Source organism: Lagenorhynchus albirostris, chromosome 16, assembly GCF_949774975.1.
Source record: "Lagenorhynchus albirostris chromosome 16, mLagAlb1.1, whole genome shotgun sequence".
Taxonomy (NCBI): Eukaryota; Metazoa; Chordata; class Mammalia; order Artiodactyla; family Delphinidae; genus Lagenorhynchus; species Lagenorhynchus albirostris.
In genome coordinates, this window is record NC_083110.1 from 76,226,995 (window position 1) to 76,253,826 (window position 26,832).

The following is a 26,832-nucleotide window of genomic DNA, read 5'->3' on the forward strand; positions in this document are numbered from 1 at the left end:
TTTACTGGTTTTTATGGGTGGGAGAAACCAGATTTTTAGGTTAAAATAATTATTCATGGCATTACAGAGTTCCAGGGCTGGAAAAGTTTAAGTGTCAACCAGTTCTGTTCCAGCAGGTTAGGACGGACGCTTCCGGAGCCTCTTTAGTGAACCCTCAATAGGTCTGTCACTGCTTCTGCCTCTGTTTCCAGCCCTCACCCACTCCTCCTCCTATGAAATTGGCTGCAAGAAACAAGTTTACGTTCTCACAAAGCAATCTGGGCTGACTTTTTTTTTTCTGAATGTTCTTACCCTGGGATTATTTTCACTTTCTGATGACAAAACAGTTTATAACATTGCTGGACCGTCTTTGGTTAACTCAGTTCTTCTGAGGTTTTCACACCCTTTTTTGCAGAAAACCTTGAGCAGAAATGAATGATTATGAACAGACTCCAAAGATGCTTTTCCCTATGCATGGCCAGTAGCATTCACTTTACAATGGAAAGGAGATGGAGGCATTTCAACTTGGGGAGGAGGGGGCACGCCTACCTGGACTGCCAATCACCTCCCTCCCAGAGGGGTGTGTCGACACAGTGGCAGTCCCTTCTCAGGGCTGCCGCTCCCGGGTCCCCTTCTGGTCCCCTCACAGCTTTCTGGGACCAGGCAGGGCCTTTTGGTGACAGCAGGATTGTGTGAGCACGTACCAGGGCTTCAACCTCCTCTTGCCCCATTCATCCCCACTCTCACTCAGATCTGACCCAAAAGGTGGCTTGTAGCCAGAGCAGAGGAGCTGTCTGCACATCCCAGAGTAACTGGCTGGGCTTCTCAAAGCATCAGTGGGTATGCAGACCTCACTCCCTAGTGATGTGACAACAGCACCCCACACGTCACGTTCTGCACTTATTCCGGGGATACGATCATGTGTCAGGACTCTTGCAAGCAGCATTCTTGAAGTCTCTTTAAAATTCTCTTTGGGGATCTCAAAGAAGAAATTAGGGAAAAAATGTCAAAGGTAGCGTGAAGCTCTTAGATATTTATCTTCTTTGGATATTTCTGGCCGGTAATTTACATTCACATCATTCAGTGAAACCACTGGCATCTTCAGACTTGTCCTGACCCATCTGTTCAGTCATCAGTGCTGGGCCTTGAGGAGGGATGAAAGAAAGGGCAGACTTCCCTCCTGCCCTCTTAAGACCTGCAATCCAGTTAGGCATAGAAGCCACCAGAACAGAACCTCAGAACCAAAGCCAGGCCCCTGAGAGATCATCTTTTTAAAAGTCTTCATTTCCCAGGTAAGGAAAGGTCAGGGAACCTGCCCCAAAGCAAGTTGACTTTTAACAAACAGGGCATTTGCAGGAGGTTATGTGTTGGGCAATTAAACTTATAACTGGAAGCGTAATCCAGCAACTACTTTGGGCTAACAAAGTTAGAAATATAAGGCAATATCGTTTCCCCAAGTAGAGCTGGGTTTTCAAATTTCATAAAAGGTGTGTCCAAACATGTAAAATGAAAATGACGTATGGAGGCAATTATCCAGTTACTTAACGTCAAAACTCCCAGAACCTTTGCCTCAATTAGTGAAATAACTGAGGCCAAAAACTGAGCATATGGCTAATTCCAGGAATAGCTGCCTCCAGACCTCACCTTCCCTGGGGGTCAGAGGCAGAGCCCAGGCGGTGGTGGAGGCTAGTTGCCACTCGTGAGCAGTTCCTGGGGAGCAGGCTGGTGGCTACGAGCACGGGGGGCATCCAGGTGGCCAGGGTCCTCATCCTGGCTCCACGGCCTGACCCCAAGCACACTCCAGTTCCCCATCTGATAAAACAGGATGATGATGATAATGTCTAGCCTAACACAACTGTGGGAAGGGCTGCGATGAGCCATGGAAAGCGCTGAGCAGGAAGCCTGCTACCCCGTAGGTGCTCACTATTATTCCTATTACCACCTGCTTTGAGGGTCTGTGTTTAGTGAACATGTCGGTATGTCTTTGGTCTGGTCTGTGTCACACAGTTGCATGTTTCATGCTGGCCTCTTCTAGAATGCCAGCTCGCTGAAAGGTATCAGAAACGAGTTACTTTGTTGTCTGTTGCAACAACTGATCCTTCATATTCTAATCTAGAAAAAGAAGATCAAAGCACATACATTTTAATGTCTGCTAAGCCTGTTGAAAAAGAATTGCTTCGCTTTTACTAAAAATTCTGCTTTCATACCACCTGCCTCGATAGCCTTACTCTTAAATACAAAAAAAAAAAATCAGAAAGAGAAAACAGTTATTCTTTTAAAAAGACCTTATCTTGTGAATAACTGCAAAGCATTCGCAAGAAACATAAATTCCATTTAATAAGAAACATAAATTCAAACAATAAAAACAGGATCGCTTTTATTTTAAATGTTAGGTCTGATGGTATTTGGGGCCCCAAGCCCACAAGGACGGCAGAGCAAGGAGATAATGCAAGCTAGGAAGAAAGTGTCTGAACAGGTCTGAACACGCCCCTCTCTGGGCTAAGCCGCGGGCAGATGTGAGTAGACACGACCAGTCAGGGTGAGGACTCTGCCTCTCAGTGGTGAGAAGATGTCCCTTGTCCCTGCATCCAGCTCAGCATCGTGCCCCACAGGCCCCTCCCATGGAGGCAGTGAGTTTGAAATTCGGGCTCCCCGGGGGCGAAGGTGCACACTCCCCAAACCAACACTTACTTGCTTCCCCACATCCCATGGTACTCCTACATACATGGAGAACCGGGTTCAACTGAATCCTGCAAGTTTAGCTCTAGCACAAATCAAGGCCACACAAACCATAAATACAGCCAAGAAATGCAACAGTCTTGTGAAGTTCAAGTTCATCCCTGCAGTCTTCAGACACCATCTGTGGTGCAGAGGGTGTGACCTTGCAGGAGTCACGAGGGCTGGTCCTCGGGAGTTGGGCGGGGGAGTCTCTGGCAAGCTGAAGGGTGCCCCACCTCACACTGTGATGGAAGGAGAAACGCAAACAAGCAGGGTGCAGGACCTGCGGCCGGGGGAGGGCTGAGAGGGCGAGGGAGCCGGGTATTTCCCCAGAGACCAACAGGACCGCACGACTCATGAGTTTACGGCTTCAGGTTGTAGAAATTTGAGTCACTGCCTTTGAACACGTGAGGCAGAGCAGAGGGCCGATACACCAAGACCAGCGTCCTGGCACGAGCTCCCACCAAGGGACACCTGAGCACAGAGGCCAGCCTGAGGCCCTCCCCAACCCACCAGCTCATCCCTGCCTAACCAGACCCCATCCTCCCCGCTGAGGAGCACAGATTTCTCTCTCTCGGTCTTGACTTTGACATTTCCTGTTTCCCTAGGGTCTGATCAACCAGGATTTATGCATGAGGTCGCATTAAGTGTGGGCTATAACAATTATGAAGAAGTCACCCCAAGATGGGCGTTCCCCGCATCTAAGCTCCGGCTGTACCCCCGTCAGCCGTTGGACTCTGGCCACGTGGCCCCACCTGTTTCCAGGGACCACATGAAAATACTGGTGTCACCCAGGGTGCTGTCAGAGCAAGACAGCAGACCACGGTGGAGGGAGGGCTTGCTAGAAAGGAAAGGTCTGTACAGACAGGGAGAGTTCTCTTTTCTCTGCATAAAAGTTATGGTGTCAACCAATAAACAGTTTTTAAAAGAGAAGAAGACCCTGCACTTGGAGTTTTAGACTAAACACAAGGTAGACCCAAAGTTCCTAACCACCTCCACATCCCGCGCCCATCCACTGAGGTACACTCCAATCCCCTGACCCCTAAAGACCATATTTTTTTTTCTTTTTTTTTTGAGGTACGCGGGCCTCTCACTGTTGTGGCCTCTCCCGTTGCGGAGCACAGGCTCCGGACGCGCAGGCCCAGCGGCCGTGACTCATGGGCCCAGCCGCTCTGCGGCATGTGGGATCTTCCCGGACCGGGGCACAAACCCGTGTCCCCTGCACCAGCAGGCGGACTCTCAACCACTGAGCCACCAGGGAAGCCCCCCCTAAAGACCATATTTGACCCTCAGATGAAGACAGTACGGTCCAAGTTAACCTAGTCAACAAAGTTCATTCAACCCCTACGATGTGCCGGGCCCCAGTGCAGAGCCAGGGACACAGCAGTGAACTGAACAAGGCCATGCCCAGCGGAGCCTGCAGGCCAGTGGTAGAAGCATCTGGAATCCCACAAAGAAGACAAATGTCAGATGGGCTGAGTGCCAGGGGTGAATACGAGCTGCTGACAGAATAATGTGCTCATCTCCACATCACCACCCACCACACTTCCACAGGACTCCCTCCGGGAACTCCCACTGTCCCCCAGAAATGGGGGTGGGGCGAGGAGGGAGGCAGAAATGAAATCGGATTCACTTCCTGGACCACATTTCTGTAGCTTAGAGTTTGGAGGGGCTCTCCATCCCGTTGGAGTAGAGATTTAGGTTAAATTGAATTTAAAAGTCAAGGCAAACTTCTCAGCTTGGCTGGTGGCTGGTCGTGGCCCATCCACGCGTGACGGCATTGCAGGTGGGCTCATTCATGTGCTAAGACTTTCTTCCTAGTCAGAAGCATCAGAGCAGATGCTCACTTCTAAAGGCACCACCAGAGAGAAGTGGCAGGAAGGACAGAGCCCCCGGACAGCTCCCCCTCTTGCTGGACAAGGCACCCTTGAGGCCAGGGGTGTCATCAACCCGAAACCCCACACCCAGATGAGCGAAACAGTGGGGGGACAGGAGGGGCGTCGCTCATCGTCTCCTGTTCCCTGGTCCTCTGGCTCAAATCCCAGGAGGGAAGGGGAGAATGCCCAGAGCAGCGGTGCCCAAGAGAGAGAACACGAGCCTCACACCCGAGTGTAAAGGTTCCATATGAAGTTCATTTCCATATATTTTATTCAACCCAATATATCCAAAGTATTATCATTTCAACGTGTATACAGTGTAACAGTTATTAATGATGTAGTTTACATTATTTTTTAACATCTTTATTGGAGTATAATTGCTTTACGATGGTGTGTTAGTTTCTGCTGTGTAACAAAGTGAATCAGCTATACATATACCTATATCCCCATATCTCCTCCCTCTTGCGTCTCCCTCCCACCCTCCTTATCCCACCTCTCTAGGTGGACACAAAGCACCGAGCTGATCTCCCTGTGCTATGCAGCTTACATTATTTTTTTTCATGCTAAGTCTTCAAAATGCAGTGTGTACTTTCTTTTTTTATTTATCTATTTTTATTTATCTATTTATCTACCTTTATTTATTTATTTATTTTTGGCTGTGTTGGGTCTTCGTTGCTGCACACGGGCTTTCTCTAGTTGCAGCGAGCGAGGGTTACTCTTCATCGCGGTGTGCAGGCTTCTCATTGTGGTGGCTTCAGTAGTTGTGGCATGCCGGCTCAGTAGTTGGGGCTTGTGGGCTCTAGAGCACAGTCTCGGTAGTTGTGGCGCACGGGCTTAGTTGCTCCGCGGCATGTGGGAACTTCCCGGACCAGGGCTTGAACCCGTGTCCCCTGCATTGACAGGTGGATTCTTAACCACTGTGCCACCAGGGAAGTCCTGTACTTTCTCCTTATAGCACATCTCAACTTGGATGCTAAATTTTCATTGGAAGTACTTGATCTGTATACAGATTTTATAAAATTTACAGTTGAAAATGGAGAGGTACATGCCCAAGATGCTCCAAACATTCTTAAAAGTCTTCCAATAACTGAACTGCGTATATGTTTTTAAATTTAAATTAACTAAAAGTAAATGCAATTCAAAATTTCGGTTCCTCGGTGGAATCGAAACTAGTCACATTTCAAGTGCCCACTGGCCACACGTGGCTCATGTTACCAGCCCAGGCAGCATGGATACAGAGGATCTCCACTGTCCCAGAAATTTCTACTGCTCAGGACAGGGAGCTTCTTGAGGGTGAGGTCTGTTTCTTACTTCCTTCATTCCTCTCCTTACCTGGCCTCCCAACAAAAGGCACTGGGAAATCGCTGTTTCCCAAAATTGATGTAAGACTCCTAGGGTACTAGATAAAACACAGCTTCTGCAAGAGGGAGGAGACATGGGGATATATGTATATGTACAGCTGGTTCACTTTGTTATACAGCAGAAACTAACACACCATCGTAAAGCAATTAGACTCCAATAAAGATGTAAAAAAAAAACAAAACCACACAGCTTCCACCCCTGCCCCAGATCTTCAGAATCTACTGCAGGCAGGGGGAGGTAGGTGGGCAATCACCCCAGGTGACTTTTAAGCCTCAAGCCAATGGCCACAGATTTTCCTTCTTTCCAATACTCCCTTATCCAGCCACGGCCATTGTGTGAGTCGGGAATCTGATGGAGCCTGGGCAGCCCATGCACCTTGGAACTCAGCCAGGGCTGGCCCTGCACTCAGGGACAGAGTCTTTTCTCCTTGAGTTTCCTGTGCGTATCAGAGACACCAACATGCCTATGCCCACAGCTCTTGTCAACACACAGGGACGCTCAGGAAATGTCAGCTGCCTCTTCTCACTCCTCTGGACCCCCAGTCAGCCTGACCATCAGCCTTGGGGGAAGGAAAAGCTCTTTCCCCACCTTGAACATGGGGTGGGAAAATCTGACCCGTCAGGCTACACAAAAGGAGGGAGTGTGCAGAACCAGTTGGTTCTGGGACTGGATTGATTTGCAATAAAATCTTTCTGAGTGGTGGTAGCCCCTTCCCCCTTCCCCTGCTCCAGGAGGGAGGAACCCCAGGCCAGCCACTTTCATCTCAAAGATCAGCCTGGAGGCTCCACTTCAATGCAAGCAGACACCCCAAAGGGCAGTGACTAAATGCTGGATTCTGGGCTCTTCCCAGACACCAACAAATCCCCATTCCCACGTTCAGGCACAAAGACTGGCTCCAAGTGAAACATGACCTTGGGGTGCAGAACCCCAGGAGGGATGGACATCTCTCTGGGGCATCGTAGGGATTCTCTGCTCAGTTCCCAGTTTACCCATTCAATGCAAACCTGAGGAATAATCAGCAGTTATCCTCTGGGGTGTTTTGGAGCGGGGAGCAGGGGGTAAACGGGAGTCAGTCCCACGGCATGTTTTTTCCAGGCTCTTATTTCATCTTTCAGGAGACTCACATACTGCTGGTGGGAATCGTATTTGATACAACAGCTTGGAAAACTAGCCACATCTACTGCCGCTGAGCACACTGATTCCCAAAGACCAGCAATTCTGCTCCTAGGTATGTGCCCAACAGAAACAATCCCAACGCTGATCAAAGGCAGGTACTAGAATTAGGGTGCTCAGAGCCCCCGCTGTAAGGCCACACTAAAGCCACACGCAATACCAGGAAAGAATCTCACAAACGTAGTACTGAGTGCAAGAAACTGGACACAAAAGAGAACATTCCACATTGTTCTGTTTATATAAAGTACAAAGAACAGGCGAAACCAGCAGAGGCCGTGGGGATCAGGAAGGTGATCTCCCCTGACCAGGGGCTTCTGGGGTGCTGTTGACACACTTGACCAAGGTGCCGGTTGCACAGGTGGGTTCTGTTTATGCAAATGCACCGAGCTGTAAGCATTTGGTAGGTGCTCTCTAATTAGGTCTGTTACACACCATGGGGGGAAAACGTTCATAAAGAAAAGAGAGTTAGAATGGACGGTGGTAGGTTTCTGCCCCAATAAGAAGCCAAGAAAGCAGCAAAGGGCACGCAGGCAAGTTGACGTGGGCGTGAAGGCACCCGCATGCGTGCAATCCAGCTCTCTGGCCTTGCAAAGGGCAACGTCCTCCCATCAGATTGACCCCCTTCTCCTTTCAGAGGCACCAAACCAAAGTCACCTCCGCTCATAGCCACTCAGGGCTGGTTCTACGACCCAGCTCACAGTCCAGAGGATAATGACCTCCAGTTCCCAGGTTCGAAGGGTTTCCAGGGTCTTAAAGGGCTCCATCCAGGGTGGACTTGGCAAGGAGGCCGACAAACCCCGGTCCTTCCAGGCCACGTCACGTGGCCAGCTCAGCTCGCGGCCAGCTCAGCTCGGCAGCCACCTGCAGGCCGGGCACACCCCGGCAGGCGTGAGGTCTAAAGTGCGGGCTTAAAAGGGGCAGAAGCTGCTAGATCAACAGTAAACCCAAGCTTTCCTGCTGGGCCCCCAGGGAAGGGAACTCGCTCTTTGAGCCTGGGGAGGGTTGGAATCAATCTAGTGCCCAGGAACCAGAAGCCCACCACATTCTCAACTTTTTTTTTTTTTTAGCTGCACTGCGCGGCTGTGGGATCTTAGTTCCCTGACCAGGGATCAAACCCATGCCCCGTGCAGTGGAAGCATGGAGCCCTAACACTGGACAGCCAGGGAAGTCCCCACATTCTGAACCTTGAAGAGGAAGAACCCCAGGTCCTGGCACCTCCCTGGGATGCATGTGCCTCGAGCTCACCACGACCACCCCTGTCACTCACCCAACATCACAGACTCTGCCCCTCCAGGAGGCCTTCTAGAACCTTCCCTCCCTCCCCTCTGGGCTCAGAGCTTCCTTGGTGCCCCACTCTCCTCCAAGTTTCCTCCATCATTCCCTGGAACTCTCTGACGCCTCCCTGGTCACGCTGGCTCAATGCACCAACAGGCACGCTCACATATCACCCCTGCCCCCCTCGTCTCCCCCGGCACCCATCACAGTTGAACTTAAATAATCATTTGACTCTGTTTTTATACCTCGTCCACCCAATAGAACCCAAGCTCCATGAGGGCAGGGACCGGGCATGTCTTAGCCACCACCGGCTCCCAGCCGCCGATGTTTATTTCCTTGTCTGTGTCCATCTGTGGGTTAAGGCTCAGAGTGGGGACACCAAGGCTTTCCCAACACGTGGCTGTCCATCCCTCTTATTTCTCCCTCTCCTTGACATCTCCTGTAGAAAGAGTGGTGTGCAGCCGTGGGGCAAGTCCTAGAATCAAATCTCAGCCCAGCCACTGCCAGCTGGTTGACCCTGGGCAAGTTACCAAACCTCTCTGAGCTTTATCTACCCCTCAGGGCCGGAGGGGAGACTGACTTGGGTTAATCACTGACCACAGTGTCTCAAACATGATAGTATTATTTTCTTGTATCTTTACAGTTTCCTTCCATTTGAGGACATTGTCCAAGAAGGCCAACTCGCAGGCCAGAACAGGGATCCAGCACCTGATTCATTCATTCATTAACAGGTTCCACTCAGTGCAGCTGGCCTAGGCACGGGACACAGTGGGTGGACACCACAGACAAGATCCCAGCCGCTTCGGTGTTTGTGAGGTTTTGCAGAGGGGAGAGGTTGTTCGCACATTCATCTTTTCATGTTTCTCTCTCTCTCTCTCTCTTTTGGTTTATGCAACAAGATTTTTTCCCCAATAGCTTAATTTAAACCCAACATATTATTTAAGTTATCTAAGACTCCCGCACCAGGTAATAAAAATATTATAGGTTTTTTTCCTATTATTTTTCTTTTCAAAATAAAAACAATGATTTCAGATGTCTTCACAGGGAAAATAAATAAAACCAGCTTTCGTCTGCACACCAAGGTACTATAACTTGTCATTTCCTGAGTAAGTTAAGTGCTGGCTGAGTGTAGCCTTGAAAGGGAGGACCTGATTCCGGACACCCAGGTACCACAGACAGTCTTGGGCTCAGCAAGGGCAGCTATGGCCTCCAGAACCACCCGATTCCTGACCAGCAGTCTCTCCCCAGCCAGGAGATGTATAAAAGACGGTTTCTTTCTTCCTTCAAGCATCACAGCCCCATTCAGACCCATCAGCTTGAGACAATGAAAGGAGAGCACAGCATCCCGGCTCCCTTTGATCTCACACCCCCGGAGACCTCTGTACAAACTGAGAACAAAAGGCGGGGAATCCAGTGGCAGTCCCCAGTAACTCCCCCGAGACATGCCTCTGAAGAGCTTTCCTTAGGAATTCTGAGCAGAGCAACCCCCAAGCTCCTCCCCCAATAAAAAATAACTTTAATCCTCATTCAAGATCACCGGTTCCAATTTAAAACCTGCAAGTCCCGGCTCTCCTCTGCTGGAACCTCCCGTCTCTTTGGCAGGCAGCCCTGGATGCTACTTCCCGCTTCTCCACCGGCTTCTAAGTGGAAAGAGGCACCCGCTGAGCCTGTGCAAGTCCCAGCTCCACACGCGGGAGAGAACAAAGACTTAACACAAAGAAGAACTGGGCCTTCCAAGCCCTGCAGCCACTTGCTCCAGAGGAGGGATGCTTCAGGCGCTGGAGTCTGTTTCCTCGCCAAGATGCGCTGTCCGCCCCCTCCCACCCCCGACTTTGCACACTGGCTCTCTCTCCAGGGCTGGGAAAGGTCGAGGGTGACCTACAGTGGTCCTGAGATCCTGGACCTCTCCAGAGGCCTTCCACTCAGCTGGGAGGGCAGAGCCCAAGCAGTGGACACCAGAGATGAAAGCCAAGATAGGATGGAGCTGGCCCTCTAGGGACCGAGGCACAGGGTTACAGAGACACACGTTAACCATTGCGAGGTGCTGGATTTTGTCAGCCTTTAATATTCTGCAGTGAAAAATCACTGGCTTTAGACACACACATACACACGCACACACACAAAATCTAGAAGGGTTTTGTACTCTTCTCCAAGCTGAGCTGTCAGACAGTAGGAATTTTGGTCCTTGTACCTGTCCATTCTGAAGAGTCCAAAGGTGGATTTTTCCAGATTCCTGATGCATGGAACCTGAGAAAGCCACATAAAATCCCACCAGCAGACCAGGACAACCCCTCCACGAACCAATTCAGCTCAGCAAATCTCTCCTAAGCACGTACAGGGGTCAAGAACCCTGCCAGAGCCCACAGAGCACACCTAGGTGACGTGGCCACAGCCCTGTCCTCCTGATGCTTACAATCTACTGTTCACACAAGTTGCTACAGGTCAAGGTGGTCTAGGATGAGCATGATACAAGATGCCCAGGGACAGCTCCAAGGGCTGCAACCCATGCAGTAACACAGGGCCCGGTGCCCACAAGGGCCCCACACTTCGTTTAATGCTCTACTGTCCCCATTTTGAAGTTCTTAATAATTTTTTCATAAGGGGCTTACATTTTCATGTTGTACTAAGGCCTGCAAATTATAGAGCCAGTTCTGGAGATACCGAAAGAGTAATACAGTCAGGATTAAACGGAGAGAGAAATCACATCCAGAGAGCTTCTCTTATTCCTGGTACATGTAACAGCTAAAGTACAAATGAATACTTGGAAATGGCATTACACCCTCGGTTTACTCCCATCATTGGTTTAAGTAGAGACCTTTCCAGGGTCACTGCAGAATCAGAATCTTCCATACTATACCAAGAGGAAAGTTAGCAAAATCAGTTTCCATGAGCCTGTTTATCATAACTCTGGTCTATAACAGCATCTTTTCTAATGCAGCTCGGCCTGACGATTTTAAAACTACGGGGACCTTTAATTTATCAAGCTAATGTGATTACAAAGACATCCCAGAGTCTAGCCATCTCAGAGGCACTCAAGTGGAGGCCCCGCCTGTGAAATTTATGACCTGAAGCTTACGCTCTTCCAGTCCTTTTAAATGGGAAAATCTTTACCTTAGTTGAGGGATGAACTCATTCCACAATCTGAAAAAAAAAAAAAATTAAGCCCTTCCACAAGTGCTCTGCTCTGTTAGTTTTTACAACTCGTCCGCAGACAACGAGGTTTAAATACCATTTACCAACAAGCTTCATTTTAACCTTCCTTTGCGGAGGATGCAAAATCAATTACGTATCTGCTGATAACGTCCTCGCATCACGTTCTGGTGGCATCCCACAATTAATGCAGTCCATGAGGCTGGCCGTAAGCAGCTTCACACAACACCTTCTGGTTATTACAAGCATCACTCTGACCCAGAGCTGAATGTAGGGGGTTCAGACACAGCACAATGCATGGGGATTTTGCGTCTTTAAGAAATCAGTTTGTAGATGGTTTAATTAAAATACACCAGAGCATAATTCAATTGGAATTGAGGTTCCCATCAAACCAAATTAGGCAGCAGAAATCTTTCCAACCTTAAAAGTCCCTACAAGGGACAGGGTAGAAATTTCACTCAGCTCTTTGGAGTGTTTCTTCCTCTACTGATATAACTGTTTTCACCAGTAAAACCAACTGCACTCAAAGACAGAAGGGACATGACATCTTCTCAGCCAAGCCCCTCGTGTTGCAGGTGAGGAAAGAGGCTCAGAGAAGTCAAGTAAGCAGCCCCAGGACACAGAGCAGTCAGTGAGAACTGGGACCAGAGATGCAGTGGCCTGAAAAAATGAGGGCAGGGCTTCCCTGGTGGCGCAGCGGTTGGGAGTCCGCCTGCCGATGCAGGGGACGCGGGCTCGTGCCCCGGTCCGGGAAGATCCCACGTGCCACGGAGCAGCTGGGCCCATGAGCCATGGCCGCTGAGCCTGCGCGTCCGCAGCCTGTGCTCCGCAACGGGAGAGGCCGCAACAGTGAGAGGCCCGCGTACCGCAAAAAAAAAAAAAAGAAAGAAAGAAAGAAAATAACTTCTGCTCTCAAACCCTAAGTGAGAGGACAAGGAGGATGGCAGTTTTCTTTGCTTCTCACCAGCCCTGCTTTTTGAAACTGCAGCAACCGTGGGCCAGCCGGCAGGGAACAAGGGTTCTTCACCCAGAGATGAGACAGTGAGAAAGTGAAGCTGTAAAGGAAAATTCGGGGGATGCAGAACAAAAAACAACGGGCATCAACCCAAGGGTGCTATGAACCAAGTCCTCTGACCAGCTCTCCCAAGCCCACCTGATCCCATCCCACCAACTGATCCCCTCCTGGGATCTTGGCATTGGCTGTTCCCTCTGCCTGGGAGGCTCTTCCCGAGCTGCAGACGGTGGTGCCTTCTTGTCATTCAAGAATCAGCTTAGATGTCACCTTTTCGGAAAGGCCTTCTCCGATCACCCAGACAGTCACTTCCCATCCCATAGCACTTATTATTGTCTGTTCTCTGATATTCGTGAACTCATCCATGAGAATATACACTCTGTGAGTGCAGGGACCCTGTCCGTCTAATTACGGCTGGATTCCCAGCTCCTAGGACAGCGTTGGGCACACGGTAGGTCCTCAATCACTGGAGGGTGGCTCTTAAAGGGGGTGCAGGGCTTCCCTGGTGGCGCAGTGGTTGGGAGTGCGCCTGCCGATGCAGGGGACGCGGGTTCGTGCCCCGATCCGGGAAGATCCCACGTGCCGCGGAGCAGCTGGGTCCGTGAGCCATGGCAGCTGGGCCTGCGCATCCGGAGCCTGTGCTCTGCAATGGGAGAGGCCACAACAGAGGCCCGCATACCGCAAAAAAAAAAAGGGGGGGGCTGCAGAGCCTGAGTCAGAAGAGTTGAAGATGAAGGGTCAGGCTCTCAAATGGTCTTCGTTAACGAAGTTGAAGGATCAGGGGCAAGTCATTTCACCCCCCAGGTCTCGGTTTCTCCAGCTGTAAAAGGGGGGTAAGCAGGACAGGAAAACAACCCAGACGACCGGTAAGACCCTTGCCGTTTCCGCACTGTGGGTCGAGGTCTTCAATCAATCAATGTATTCTTGCCTTTCCTCCTTTCATCCATTTGTCCATCCATCCAATCATTCTTTCCCATGGGCTGGGTCCTGGGGATATAACCTTGAGTGAGACACACCTCCTATCCTAAAGGGACAAATACCTTCTAGTGGCAGAGAGGGAAAGGAGGTAATTCCTGCACTGACCAGCTAAGGGCCAAGGAGACTCCTGGGTCTCTGGCTGGGCCATTCATGCAGAGAAGGAAACCAGAGCTAAAATCCCACAGATGCTACAGTGATGGAACATGTATATTAGTTACATCCAGGGAATCTGATCAAGGAACCCAAAGAGAGTCACAGTTGAGGACAGATTGAGGACAGAAGAGGATCACTCCTGAGATTTCTGCAGATTACCTGTCCCCCATCTTTGCCATGGAAGGACTGGAAATCCTCCTCAGGGGAACAGTTACAATCACTGCTACATTCCATCTTATTAACTAAAGAGCTTAACACACGCACCCACGTACGAACATGAGCACATGTGAGCACACGTGAGCACACACGCACACAGAGATGCCCTGGGCCAACCCCTGAAGAACTCATGGAGGACTGGAGTATATGCATATTTCTTTCAAAACGCCCCACAGGAGTTCTGATGTGGCACCTGGATTTAGAGTCAACGAGCCTCCTGCAAAGTTTCCTTCTGATCACAGCTGTAGAGGTCAATGATAACAGCGTGAAATGTATCCAGGAGGATCTTAGCAGGTGAACTTTCCTAAGCATCGAGAACATTGCAGTCACAAAACAAAAGCTAGGCGCTTCCCTGGTGGCGCAGTGGTTGAGAATCTGCCTGCTAATGCAGGGGACACAGGTTCGAGCCCTGGTCTGGGAAGATCCCACATGCCGCGGAGCAACTGGGCCCGGGAGCCACAAGTACTGAGCCTGCGCGTCTGGAGCCTGTGCTCCCCAACAAGAGAGGCCGCGATAGTGAAAGGCCCGCGCACGGTGATGAAGAGTGGCCCCCGCTTGCCACAACTAGAGATAGCCCTCACACAGAAACGAACACCCAACACAGCAAAAATAAAATAAATAAATAATAAACTCCTACCCCCAACATCTTCTTTAGGAAAAAAAAAGCTAGTCTGGGGGGGGCGGGGTGTGATGAATTGGGCAATTGGGATTGACATGTATACACTGATGTGTATAAAATTGATGACTAATAAGGACCTGCTGTATCAAAAAATAAATAATATAAAATTCCAAAAAAAAAAAAAGAGACAACCAAAAGCTACATAGCTGAATGATAAGGTTCAGACAACAGACTGATAAGGTTCAGACAACAGACTGTTGATTGTTGGGGGGTAGGGAAGGCTGAGGGGAGGGGAAATGAGTGAAGGTGGTCAAAAGGTACAAACTTCCAGTTATAAGATAAATAAGTTCTGGGGAATCTAATTTACAGCATGGTGACTATAGTTAACAATACTGTATTGTTTGTTTTGTTTGTTTGTTTTTTTGCGGTATGCGGGCCTCTCACTGTTGTGGCCTCTCCCGTTGCAGAGCACAGGCTCTGGACGCACAGGCTCAGCGGCCACGGCTCACGGGCCCAGCCGCTCCGCGGCATGTGGGATCTTCCCGGACCGGGGCACGAACCCACGTCCCCTGCATCGTCAGGCGGACTCTCAACCACTGCGCCACCAGGGAAGCCCTGTATTGTGTTTTTGAAAGTTGCTGAGAGTAAATCTTAAAAGTTCTCATCACAAGAAAAAAAAATTGCAACTACGTGAGGTGATGGATGTCAGCTAAACCTACTGTGGTGATCATTTTGCAATATAAACATGTATCAAATCATTATGTTGTACACTTTAATACAATGTTATATGTCAATTATATCTCAATAAAACTAGAAAAAAAAAGGAAAAAACTAAAGCTAGTCTGGGGATTCAGCTCAACACCCCGGGACGCACCCCCAGCCCTTGCAACACACCCACCCGGGAAAGCTGCCTGCAGGTCCCGCACATTTCCTTCCTTGCTGTGGCCCAGCCTAACTCTTTCAAAAACAACTTCATAATGTACCCTGGAGTCACAACCACAGCCCCTTGTTTATGGGCTTGGCCAGATCAGATAAAATTTCATTCTCTGAATTGGTTCCTAATTTAATTACTCTCCGGATAAGCACTGGCCTCCCGTAGCTGCAGGGGAGGGACTCAGAAGTCACTGGCGCCAGGAGCCACGAGCTGCAGTTCTCGTTTGGCAGCTGGTGGAGGATGAGTTGTTCTGGGGCCTTTGCAGATCAAAGGGGATTAGAATAGTGGGCTTGGGCCAGGCGGTCACCGTCTGTCCACCCAACCGGCCTGTGTTTATTGTCCCCAGCCAATCAAGAGGGTGACCTGCGGTTTTACTAAGCGCTCAGGGAAAACGTTCAGGGTAACTGGACTGACTCTGAAAACCCAGATCCAGTCCTGACTCTGTGTGGCCTCTCTGGGCTTCGGTTTCCCCATCTACAAAATGGGGCTGGACTATGTTTCCCTGAAGCCCTTTCCAAGCTCTAAAATCCAGACAATTCAGGTGGGGATCAGTACCTCATCTGAGAATCAAGCCTTCTCTAGGGCCAGGGAAAAAGCATATAAAAAAGTAAATGAGGGCTTCCCTGGTGGTGCAGTGGTTGGGAGTCCACCTGCCGATGCAGGGGACACGGGTTCGTGCCCTGGTCCAGGAGGATCCCACATGCCACGGAGCGGCTGGGCCCGTGAGCCATGGCCACTGAGCCTGTGCGTCCGGAGCCTGTGCGTCCGGAGCCTGTGCTCTGCAACGGGAGAGGCCACAGCAGTGAGAGGCCCGTGTACCGCAAAAAAAAAAAAGTAAATGAATCTTATTATTAAAAGCAAGTAAAAATACCTCATAAATTTTAATTCTAGAAATGGAAACATGTCCACACAAAAACTCATAAATGAATGTTTATATCAGCACTATTCATAAGGGCCAACAGGTGGAGAACACCCAAATGTCTATCAACAGATGAATGGATAAATAAAATGTGGTCTATTCATACAATGGAATATTATTTGGCCATAAAAAGGAATGAAGTACTGATATAAGCTACCATATGGATGAACCATAAAACATTATGTTAAGTGAAAGAAACGAGACCCACACAAAAAACATATTATATGATTTCATTCACCTGAAGTCCAGAATAGAGAAATCAATAGAGATAGAAAATAGATTTCTGGTTGCTTAAGGCTGGAGGGTGGGGGGTGAAAGGAGAGATAGAGGGCTGATAGCTAATAGGTACGTGGTTTCTTTTTGATACAATGAAGTATTCTAAAATTACATGTGGTTCTGGTTGCACATGTCTGTGAACATACTAAAAACTACAGAATTGTATACTTTAAATGGGTGAATTTTATGTTATGTGAACTACACCTCGTTAAAGCTGTTTTATAAAAAGGACAGGTTGAATGGGCAAAAAAGTCTGTTGCATGATTTGGGAGATTGGGATTGACATATATACACTAATATGTATAAAATAGATAACTAATAAGAATCTGCTGTATAAAAAAATAATAAAATTCACATTAAAAATATCAGATGAGAACTTCGTAAAATAAATATATATACACATAAATACATGCACGCGCACACACACACACACACACACACGTCTCCCTAAACAATCCTGTACCTTCATAACTGATCCAAAGGTACATAAACCCACACACACACAGAAAAAAAGAAACTGCTGACTTAAATGTGGGCAGACCTGCATTTTTCTATTGATTTGTTTCAGTTTTAACAGCCAAAAGCAAATTTATTTTCTACCATCTAAATGGCAACTGAGGTTTCATCTACTTTCCAATACATCACTTTTATTCTCTCAGCCAAATTGTGAACAATGCAAAAGATCCATGGATTCTCAGCTGTCGACCCACGGGCAAAAGATTTTTTTTTTTTCCTGGAAGCTATTTCCAATAAAGAGGCCACATTTGTTAAGCTCACTCTTCCCTTTTGTACATCTTTCCATATCTAATTTCTCACAGAAACTGCTACAGAGCAGGTATGAACAGCTTTTCAAAGCTAGGGCAACACAGATATCAGGCTGATCCCACTTTCATTAATCGGAGCCTTCTTTCATCCTCTCGTTTACTGCCGCTGATAACTTTCTTAGCCAAGTTCAATATGTCCTAAAAGCAGCTGTTTCCCCTGACTTTCAAAATAGTGCGCTTGGATTATTGGCCTGAAGTGGGGCTGGATGGGGCCTTCCTGGAACTATTATCTTTATAGAGAATTGTGACAGAATAAGGGACGGTCCCATCAGTGAAGGTCAGGCTACAGATGACCAAAGAGAAGGCAATCGTGAGCTTCCCACGGTTCAAGAACACCCAGCTACACAGGAAGATGGTCCTCCCGAAGGACTCACCATTTCTAAGCCCAGATGGTGTTTCTTTCAGACAAGAAATACTGATGGGTCAAAGTAAGAGACAAAGAGGGGAAGTTTAGTGCTTAATGCTGGATGGTACACAGGCAGCGTGGGCCTACAACTCAGCTCTCCACGCCCCTCCCCTCAGACCACCACCCTGCTTTACTTCCTCCCCTGGGTGGGGCTCAGCATGCTGGGACCCCAAGCAGAAAGATGCTTGAAACTCCTATAGCCAGGACACCATGCCCTTTGCAAGACAGAGAAGGAGTCCTGCTACCTCAAAACTGAGTCCCAGTCCTAAGGCAACAGTGTCCAGTGGGAGAGGAGGTGTTGGTCCCACCAGAGAGAAGGGCCCTGGGCTGGCTGGGATGCCAGACAAAGGAGGTCCTGGTAGCAGCCAAACAGAGGCCAGAGCTGGGGTCCCCGGCCCTGCCAAGACCCCCCCTGGGTCCCCACTCATTTGTCCTTCACCCTGTGATGATAGGGAGGATTCCAGGCGGGGGATGAGCCTGGATTCAGGGCTGGCTTATGGACTAGGTTGGCCCTCTCCAACAGACCAGACATCCCCCCACTCTGTATTTGTTGAGACTCTGGAGAGAGGCTTTCCATCGAGGGCTGCCAACGGAGAGTTTGGAGAATAAACCCACCCAACACACACACACACACCACACACACACACACACACACACTCTCTCTCTCTCTCTCTCTCTCTCTCTCTCTCTCTCTCTCTCTCTTCTCTCTCTCTCTGCCAGGAGCAGAGGCCCTGGCCCAGCCCAACTGCAGCCCCCAATCTCTCATTCCAAAGAAGAGGGCGGAGACCAAATAAGCGGTGATATCCTGCCTCCAGCAAATGTCTGACAAATCTGCACTTTTCTTCATGGAAAATTAAAAAGCTAAACTGCCCCAAGAATCTGATGGAGGATGACAGCCTCCAGGGGCCCTCAGAGTTCATCCTTGAACCAGAAACGAGATGGCGGAAAGAACACCAATCCCCGCATTCTTCTCACATCTTCCTACGGCAACAGCAATTCTGAAATCAGGCGTCTGGTTACACGACCCAGAGACGAGCCAGCTGTGGCCAACTCCCACCTGGATGTCTAGGAGACTGAGGACGGAGAAGCCGGCCGGTCCCACGGGACCTGGGCCAAAACTTCGCCCTGCCCTGGGGTGGTTGCAACTTAACAGCGTGATCATAAGTGTCTGTCGGGAAACCCAACTACTTGGCCCAATTCCCTGGGGCAACTCCGCTTTCTTGTAATCCTGGAGATCCCTTCTGTGCACAAAGCAAATACGGTTCTGTGTGTACATTTGGAAGACTTTACATAAACAGGTTCTTGAATCAGAGGCAGTAATCCTCTGTAGACCAATAGTCTGATTTTTGGTTTGGAAATTATGGTCCCTATAAATACATGCCGGGACATACTTTATATTTTTAATGCAAATATTTACATTCCAAACAAAGGAGCATGGAACTTAAAGACAAGCTATTTATACTGGCCATAAGAAACACTAACGGCCTCAACATTTCTTTCCTGAGTAAATGGCTCCTGACTTCTATTCCTGAAATACCAACCAAAATTCCATAACGTTTATCCCCAAGACTCTCAAGACACAAAAAACTGGGCTCACTACCTTTTAATAGCCCAAAACTCTAGTGTCAGGAAATCCAAGGTTATTACATTAGGCTCTTGACTCCTGCAGAAATTTAGCGACAAGCATTAACTCTCCTGCACCATATGCTGCCGAATTGGGGATACTTTTCTGTCTTCTGGATGCACACCCAGAGGCCCACGTGAAATCCATCACAGCCCTTCCTCCAGGACTAGCTGGCTTTTGAGCATTCATTCAACTCTCGCGACTGAGCGGGCCCCCAGACAGCCTCATCACCCTTGAGAGGTTTGCTGGGCATGGGTGAGTGGACCACACACCCAGGAAAACTAGAAAGAACGTGGTATAAAGTAGGTTGAGTTCAATAGCGTAGAATTGCAGACACTCAGAGGAGGACGGTAACACCTGGATGGGAGGATATGGAGAGATGGTAAGAATTACTGGCAAAGCTTCCCGAAGGTGGTGATGGGACGGGGGGCCGGGGGCTGATGAAGGTTCAGGCCATGCAAAGAGGAGGCTGGATCCACAGTTCCCCCCTGGGATGAACCGGGAGGGAGAACCAAGAGGAGGCAGAAAAGGCTCTCCCACTCAAGCTACCAGGCTGTCAGCCAGCCAGTGGCTCCGGGGGCACCCCCGCCCCTTGCAAATTACATGTGTGTCACAAAGGCTAATCATTATCTCAATCTGGCTAATCACTGCCATGCTCTACAGATAACAAGGCCTGGTTAACAGGCTCACTTCCTAATCTCAGTGTCCCCCTCAATATCCTTATCAACTGCATATCTAATGCTGCCCTTATCAATTTATGCCTAATAGGTACCACGTGCCAGCCCCAAACCCCTGCCCCCCACCCCCGTGGGTCAGGCCCGGGGCTAAGTACTTATTATTTGCTGTGTGTGGAGGTGGGGTGGGGAATGGGGGGGTATCGTCTTGCCCACTCCTGATGTTTCTTCCTCGTGGAGACAGCGCCACCTGTGTACCACCACCTGTGTCTACACCTGGTGGTGTCCATCCACCCCCATCCCAGGAGTGTGCAAGGAGGACCTAGACACAGGTAGCCTGGCCTTGCCTCTTCCCACACAGAGTAGGCACTGCCCCCTGCTGGCTACCCTGTGGAGGAAGGGGGCCGGCCCAGGGAGAGGCTGCCGCTTTCCCACTGGAACTGTGACTCAGGGGAGGTCAGCCGGCCTAACTGCCCACTTCTCACTTGAGGATTGCGATGCCCACGTGCCCACCGGTTCAATCACATTCTACTATGTCTACTTCAGCCGGGAACAAACATTGCATTTTTACCTCCACCTATCTTTCTCCTCCCCTCTCTCTCTGTAAGTTCAGAACTTGGCCAGGAAAGAGGGGTTCAGTTTGGGGAGCTCCCTTGAACCCTAACTTGTACTACTGGTACTCAAACTACACTACAAGGACAAGGAAGAGATTATTAACCCCACTTTACAGGTGAGGAAACCGAGGCACAAGGAGATTAAACCACTTGCCCAGGGTCATGATTAAACACAGGTCAACGGGGTGCCCAGGCTCACCCCACCACCTCCAAGGGCCTATACAGGATTCAACACCCAGGCTAAAAGAACATCTCCATGATGGGCACCAAACATTTGGTTGATTGGAAAATGAAGGTGCTGGCCGAGCTTACTTCATCCAGCCCGAGTCAGTTAACGTGTGTCACGAAGGGCAGACAGAGCTGCCCAGACCCCTTTCAACAAGGGATGAGAAAATAACACACCTTCACAGACCTCTCAGACTCTGAAATGCACCTTCTAACATCACAGCAAATGTGCCACGGGCCCCGGCCCTGGGGGCAGCTCCCTACAAGGGCACATCAGAGCGGGACAGAACTTCCCCCCAAGATCCAGGGCTGCCCCGAGAGGGACAGAATTGCCAACTCTCATGTCCTTTCCCCCTCAGAGGCCACTCCACTATGTTTTTGACCACAGGGAGCAAAAAGGGCCAGCAAACACATACTCCATTTCAAGAGAAGACGTGAAACCACCAGGTTCCCGCATATCACTAGAAAAAACAATTGCGCCTGCCTTGTAATCTAATTATTTGCCCATGCTGGGGTATTTTCCAGGAACCTGGGTAACTAGGCTGCCTGTTTCAATATTTTTATCACAAACACGATTCTGGAAAGTGTCCAGGTTTCCATTATAATGATACTCTCTGCTTTTGAGGATCCACCAGCCTCACTTTCTTCAGAGACCTGAAAGGCCTGGACCAGGACAAACTCTAGAAATGTAGCATAGGTGTCAGGGAGAGCCTGCCCCGGCAAAAAGGCCCCCCCCACACCTACTCAGGACTCTCTGACGCTTACAGTGGTGCTCAAGATGTAACATTCAAAAGCCAGCCACCCCAGCACATTTCCTGGTCTGCCCTGGGCTTAAGCGCATCTCATGGGAGCACAGCCAAACTGACCTACAGCCTGTCCACAGCGTTCCGCTGGAAGCATCCCAGAGGGCAACTGTGGATCCAGGCCCCTCTTTGCACAGATGAAGAAATAGCCCAGAGAGGTGAAGCAACCAGCCTGACTAGAATCCAATGTGTCCTGGGGCTCCCGGCCTTACGGGGTGTAAGAGAAGTCCTCTGAGGTAGAATATGCTAGAATTCCACCCCCAACACACACCAAGAAATATACACATCTACATAGAAGACTGTACGTGCAATTTCAGAGGGATCAGAGACGTCCCCCGTCCCTGGTTATGAGCTCTAGAGCTAAAGAATACCACAAAAGCCGATGTTTCTTAAGCACTTACTGTATGCCAGGCACCGCTCCAAGTGCCCGGCAGGTATTGTCATGTAGAGGACCCCAGCTCTCAGGCCAGGGGTGAAGTCGCCCCGGACCACTCCAATGTCAGAGTCGCTAATGCAGACTCCTGCCGCACTCTGGGCAGCACTGTGGAACTCCGACTTGCAAGTTCTGCCTCGCCTACTGCTCTGAGCGCTGCCTCTCAGCTCCCACGCACCTGGCCCTGGGCCTGCACCTGGAAGAAGGCATCAATGCTGCATGTAGCTGCTGCTGATGAAAGAGGCTGCTCGCGTTTCCTGTACATCCTTTTCGAAATCAGCAGAGACTGAGAACCTGCTTTCTCCTGCCACCTCCCCGCCCCTTACCACTTGCTGATTCACGCCCGCCTTCCCCTTCTAGAGCCAGGATTGTTTTTCTCCCCCTCCAGCCCCATTTCCCTCCTTCCTCCACTGCCATTCCGTGCTCCTAGCTCCTGCACATCCGGATGACTGAAAGCTTCTTCCCTGTGATCTCCAAGAGCCTCCCTGCCCTCTGATTGAGACAAAGGGGGACACCTGTCTGACCTGGCTGGCACAGGGCCAGCTGGGAATCAGTAGGGGCCCAGCAAATGACAGCTGTTATGACCAAATGTCTTCCTCCCCAACCCCCGTACTTAAAAATATATATATATTCTGTATTGGCCCAAATCCACAAAAAACCTTTACTTTTCTTCCTAGATATGGAGACTGGATACTCAGTAGACAACTCCCACCTCTATGCTTCATTTCATGCTGTGAAGACACGGGTCTACACATAAATCATCTCGTCCCAGTGCTTCCTTTTAAAGGATGAGCGTCTCAGGAAGGAAATCAGACCCCAGCACTTGAGAACAGTAACGAAAGACCCTGTGCAAGTCCAAACAGTCTCCCAGTACGTCGTTAGCTGAGTGAGAAGACAGGCTCTGGATTCACAGCAAAGCAACACAGTTCCGGCGGAACTCAGTCAACATCACCTGAGCATCCTGACTTTCAGGTGGATGTACCGTTCTCACCAGTGGCTGCAAGTGTCGCTTCTAAATCACGTGCTGCTAAAGAGATGCCCAGTGACAGAGTGCTCACACGGTGACACTGCCAGGCCAGCTACGTTTCAAACTAGTTTCTGTTTTTAGAATTTAAGGAAACTCCTCTCTCATACAAATGCATCCCAAATGACACCTGGCAATCCAGGGCCTGCTGAGACCTGGGGACCAGGACAGGGTCTGGATACAGGGACAGGAAGCAAGAGCTCCCCACCACAGCGAAGGTCCATTCATCTAGGAGTTTCCAAGAGGCTCCAGTCCAGCAGGGTGGGATGACAGAGCCGGCCCAGGAGCTGGAGAATCAGAGACCTGGGCTGCCTTTCCACTTCTGGGCTGTGTGACCTCAGACCCACTGCTCCAAGCCTCAATTTCCACATCAGTAAAAGGAGACTCTCCTCCTATACGACCCACCTCTCACTTTCCTTGCCTTACTGTCCTGCCCACCTTTGAATGCAGCTCGCTGTTCATTTGTCCATCAGGTACAGGCATTTTTGCCTGCTCCCTTCCTCCGAGGGCTGGGATGCTATCTTATCATGGTGTACTATTTGATAATGAAATTATATGAAAAGTTTTAGGCAGGGTGTCTCTTTCCACATGACAAGAATTCATCGCTTTGCAAGGCAGAAATAGAGACACAGATGTAGAGAACAAATGTATGCACACCAAGGGGGGCAGGGGTGTGGTGGTGGGATGAACTGGGAGATTGAGATTGACATATATACACTAATATGTATAAAGTAGATAACTAGTAAGAACCTGGTGTATAACTAAATAAATAAATTAAATTAAAAACAAAAGAATTCATCAAATAGCTATTGAATGGATGCATGACACACGGCACATGAAGCAGCCAGGCACATGGCCACAGGCACATCGGGCTCCCGTCAATTCTCAATCCCTCGGCCTCAGGGAGATGCGATTCCCATGCCCTGTCAGGTGTCACAGGCCTCTGACAGTGGGATGCCCTCCCCAGTACACAGACACAGGGCCAGACGTCAAGCTTCAGACCTCCTGGCAGAGTACTCACCCCACCCCCTACTTGTAGCACTGGAGCCCACACTTAAATGTCCAGGCTCAAGAATTCTCTTGAGAAGTAACAAGACCTGTCAAGTCGATTTTTTCCCCCCCAACTGGCTGGAGCTGAGCCAAAGCTGCCCTCCTTAGGTAGGGCATGTGCTCACCTGCCCAGGGCAGCCCCAGAGTGTCTCCCCTCTCCCCATCCCCCGGAGCTCGCCTGGACGCGGATGCTATCCATGCCATCGGCAGATGCCAGGCGGATGCTAGCCGGGCCACCTCCAGCCAGGCCCTAGGTGGCCTTGGACAACCACAGTCTAATCACAACCCAGCCCTAACCTAAAGCTGCTGCTAGTGCAGGTTCCAAGAGCCTGGGGCTCCCGTGGCCCAGCTGGTTGACTTGGAGTTTCTTTTCTGCTCTTTCTCCAGACACCAAGTAAGCAGAGTCCACTTCCCAGCCTCTCCCAAACTTTCCTGTAAACATAGCCTCTTCCAGATGCAGGGATTAATCTTCTCTCCTTCAGGCCAGCAGAAAATCAAATTCCTCACCTCTTCTGGCCAGGGGCAGCAGCAACAGAGGAGAAGAAAGGTGCAGACACAGAGGTCTCACGGCAGCCCCAGTGACGGTGCTGGGATGCCTGGCCATCTAACTAACCATCAAAGAAAAGCAAGGCTCACGTGGGATCCACTATGGACAAACCCGCCTCTCCACCTCCCACACACAATATCCTGGATGAATTAACCCTGCTCACTGCAGTCATACAATACCCAGAGAGAAAAAACACAAAAACATCATTGAATTTCCTTCAGAGGGCCCTAGAAATGGTTCTCCCGGGGAGCTGGACCTGGGAGGGAAGAAGAGCCCTGCAGCTCCACTTCTGGCTCAACTACGCACCTATGCACTGAGAGAGACCATGGCAAGCTGCTTCACCTGGCTGGCTCAGTTTCCCCATGCAGCAGGAGGCAAGGAAAACATTTTCCTGCCAATCTTTCAGGAGTATTAGAGACAAAAACGTATTTGATTAAAAACTACCTCATAAAAAGGCATTTTTATGCCCATGCTATTTTAAACAAAATCATATATGATTTGCACCTCAAGACGGCCTAATTCAACGTACAGTTGGTAAAATTAATAAGTGCCACGTTCTGGAAGGGAGGGTTCCTGATTTTGCACCATTTGGGAAGGGGGCGGGAGCAGGAAAGCTGGGCATGGAAAATGGTGTGCGAGGTTCTAGAGGAACTTGGGGCAAATCTCCAGGCCTCAGTTTCCACCTGGACGCCTCAGCGGGTGCACGTGCCCCCGGGCTGCTTTCTGCTCCAACACCGGCTGGCTGGCTGCCCTCTTAGGAACCGCAGTTGAGGAAAGAGGAGCTGGGGCCCTACGAAGCCCTCGGCTCAGCCTCACAGAACAGCGCGCCACATCCCTTCCCGGGGCGTCCTGCGGCTTCCTGGACATACAACTTCATTCCCCAGAACTCCGTGCCATCAACTCACCCAACGTGAATGCAGCGAAGGGCCTCGGGGAACCGGAAACTGGGGGCCGGAGGAGCGAGTCTCAGCCCCAGGCTTTGCCGCCTCCTTCTCGAACCTCCCTGCTCGAGGCGCGGACGTCCAGCTGCCTACAGCCGGCACCCAAGCCCCAGCCGTCAGTCCACACCCGCCGCTCCAGCCCCGCGGGCCGACCCCGGGCGCTGGGCGGACGGGCAACGTGGGCACCAGGACCGCGACGGGGCGGTCGAGCAGCCGCGCCCAGGACCCTGGCGGCTCCAGATCCTGCACACACAAGCACACACAAGCGCGCGCGGCGGCCAATCCGTTCGCCCGGAGGAGTCGGAAGGCGCTTCCACAGCTCTTCATTCATTCCCCCAAAGGCGAGGTTCCCTTCTCCCGGGCGCCTCCATCCCAAGATCCTAGGGGGCTCCAAGGGGGCCAACTGCGCCACGAGCCTCCCGCCATCCGCCCACGGCCGCCAAGTCCTCTCCACCCGCACACACAACCCAACAGACTCGGGCTCCATCACGATCGGCAGCGTCGCCCCCGCGCAGGGGCCGTTGCCACCCCGGCTCCCCACAGCTTCGTCACCCCGCAGCCCCACCGCCCGGCCGCCCCGCCGCGCCACTCGGCTCAGACCTGCAGCGCTCGGCTCGCCGCGCCCAGGCCGGCCGGGGACGCCGCCGCCGCCGCCACCGCAGCCGGGAAGCGCCGGCTACTCCGGAGTCACGCCGCCTCCTGAGCTGCGGCGGGGCGCTGGGAGGGGGCAGGGGGCGGGGAGGAAGGAAGAGGGAGCGGGGAGCAAAAGTTCAGGACGCCCCGGGCCTCGCCGCGCCCCCGTCTCCTCCCAGGCCCGCCCCCGCGGTCCCCCTCCCGGAACCCGGTCCCACAGGCTTCGGCGCCTGGGACACCCCCAACACACACCAAGCCTCCCCTCCCAGTGCGGCCACAGGACTGGAGCCGGGGCGAGGAGGCGGTTCTGAACCCGAGTCCAGGAAAGAGTGGCAGATGCACACCTACCTGCCTCGGGCCGCGCCTGGAAACTTCCCAGAAGTGCGCCGGGAA

At 50.7% G+C, this 26,832-nt stretch overlaps 1 protein-coding gene across 2 annotated transcripts in view; it reads right to left on the reverse strand.

The window, feature by feature from the left end:
* Positions 1 to 26,458, reverse strand: part of CHST15 (carbohydrate sulfotransferase 15) — a 98,902-nt gene extending 72,444 nt beyond the window's left edge. The window contains exons 1-2 of one of the 2 annotated variants that reach the window (XM_060125908.1): positions 25,771 to 26,113; positions 24,826 to 24,922 (exon numbers count right to left, since the gene is read on the reverse strand). The gene's annotated coding sequence lies outside the window, so the exon portion shown is untranslated. Of the gene's footprint in view, positions 1 to 24,825; positions 24,923 to 25,770; positions 26,114 to 26,406 lie in introns of those variants that run through there. The other variant, XM_060125909.1, reaches the window with a different exon arrangement.
* Positions 26,459 to 26,832: the final 374 nt, after the last annotated feature.